Here is a 2,542-nt window from a genome sequence, read left to right on the forward strand (position 1 = left end):
TACTCTCTCTCTCTCTCTCTCTCTCTCTCTCTCTCTCTCTCTCTCTCTCTCTCTCTCTCTCTCTGTGTGTGTGTGTGTGTGTGTGTGTGTGTGTGTGTGTGTGTGTGTGTAAATTTTAACGAATTGCAATTGCTGTTCACCATCGTATCGCTTCGATTTCTATCTCTAGCAGACAAATCGTACGGAAAATGTCTGATCAATACGAGCCAGTCGTCGCTTCGATGCGCTTACGAATTGTTCGCGCATGTCCTATCAATCATTTTCACGTTTCATGTCTCATTGCGTCTCGTAACATCTTTATGTGAGCACATTTGAAAAAGTAGTACAACGCACAGAGTGGCACGTGCCACACTGGTTCGAGTCTCTCCGCAAAAATGATAGCGCGGTGACCTTGTGTAAACATAAAACAGGCAATCGGCGCGACATGACGCATCAAAAAATAAACGTTGAAATTATAGGGTAGTCAGTTCTGTCAATTTCAGGATATCAATTTTAAAATATCGGAATACAATAAAAAAAATCAGAATTGTTGTTATTGCTATATATAATATAATGTAGATTAATTTTAATCTTGGTTTTATTCGAGTTCGAAAAATATATCACAATATATCAACTCCATTTTTAATTTTGTTAAAAAATAACACAACTAAAAAAAAATTAAGTTTCTCAGAAAATGGAAAAAACTATTTTTTAACTTGACAGAAAATTATTGATTAATTAAATTATTAAAAAAAAAAGAAATAATATATTCTTAATATGATATAAAAGTCATTTTTGTCATTTTTGTTTTAGAATTTAAAAAAAAAGTTTTTAAGTTATAATTTTTTAAGTTATAATTGTTTAACGAATTTTTTATAAAGTTAATTCTTTTTTGATAATTGATAATACTTACTTATGATAATAATTCATTCATGATAATAATTCGAAAACTACGTTTTACTTTCGTTGTCATTTTTAAAATAAAAGAACGATAAAACTTTCTTTGATATCTTTTTAGAATTTCGACTTTAACTGACCTGTAAAATACGCTATTAAAATAGTTGTAAAATATTCTATACTTTTTATAGAAATTACACGTTACGCGTGATATATCTGTGATGCATCCAACTATACCATATTCTCTAAACGAAATTCCATATTGGAAATAAAAATAAAAAAAAATAAAAAAAAGAAAAATTGCAGAAAGGGGAACATCAAATTGATCAGTTTTTCTTTATCCGATAAAACTGCTGCTTTATGTTCGTATGCAATAGCACGTACGACAGATCGCTGTAAAAAAATTCGCTTCGTTAATAACGAACCATATAGAGCGATAAAATAAGCAGTGCTCGTTTAAAAATTGACACAATTTAAACAATATCTCACGCTAAAAACGCGCTTATGATTCCAATCATAAGAGAAACATCAGGTCTCCAAAGTGATTTCGTTTACTTTATATAGATAAAGCAAGAAAAATATATCATCACGTTTATATCTCATAAAAATCTCGGTCAGTCCTTTATTGCATAATTTTTTTCCAGCCATGACGTGACAATATGTCATTGTTTTGCACATAAAATAAAAACTATCCCGAGAAAGATGAATAAGCCTGCGCGACCGAGAGTGGAAGCCGATTATATTTTATCGGTGATTACAGATAATTGTTCATTAAATGGTTTAATATATCTTTCTGTTGACTACAAGTACTAAAACTCAAACTAAAAAGAATGAAGTTTCTTTCAATATCGAGTCATTAATTGCACTCCAATTATAAACGAGTGGCAATTATAGGTTTCCATGAATGGAGTCTTATAAATAAAAATTTTGTATTATTTCAATTTTAATATAATAATTCGTTCACTCATCGCTTATTGATATTTATTTTTATTTCAATTAATTTTAATTAAAAAATCTTATTTATAGATGTAAGTATTCAAATATTCAATTTCAGAAATAACAAAAAAATTAATGTTCCATATTTTTTATAAAGAAATATTTAAACTCCTCAGAATTTGTCGGATTATATTCGATCGAAAGCTAGTTTGAACTCGCGTTGTTTTCGATTAGTTACGCTGAGTGTAACTACTCATCATTTCGTCAGAGACACACGAATCAATTAGAAAATAGTCTTGACTCAATTCAATTTAACTTAGTTGCGCCGATTTGACTTGGCAATAAATTCATCGCAACCAACTCAAAGCCATAAACAGAACGGAACTGCGTCACAATGTGCAGTTAGTACTACTCCGAAATGCGGAGTGCGATGATATACGCGAGCGTAATCGCGCGTCAGTGACACCATTGCTCGTGTAGGTGAAATTTGCGCGAAGAGAGAGAGAGAGAGAGAGAGAGAGAGAGAGAGAGAGAGAGAGACGTGAGTTCTACATAAAGCTGCATTTACACTGCTCGCACTGAATCACTATTTCGGTTGAATCGAACAAAGTACGTAGTAGATAAAAGATTTTCTGCCTCGAGAATTATTAGAGATAATTGCGCAGGTACATAGCAATTTTCTCAAAGATCTAGAGAGAGAGAGAGAGAGAGAGAGTGTATTTACAAAAGT

This window comes from Atta cephalotes, assembly GCF_000143395.1.
Source record: "Atta cephalotes unplaced genomic scaffold scaffold00019, whole genome shotgun sequence".
NCBI classification, from domain to species: domain Eukaryota; kingdom Metazoa; phylum Arthropoda; class Insecta; order Hymenoptera; family Formicidae; genus Atta; species Atta cephalotes.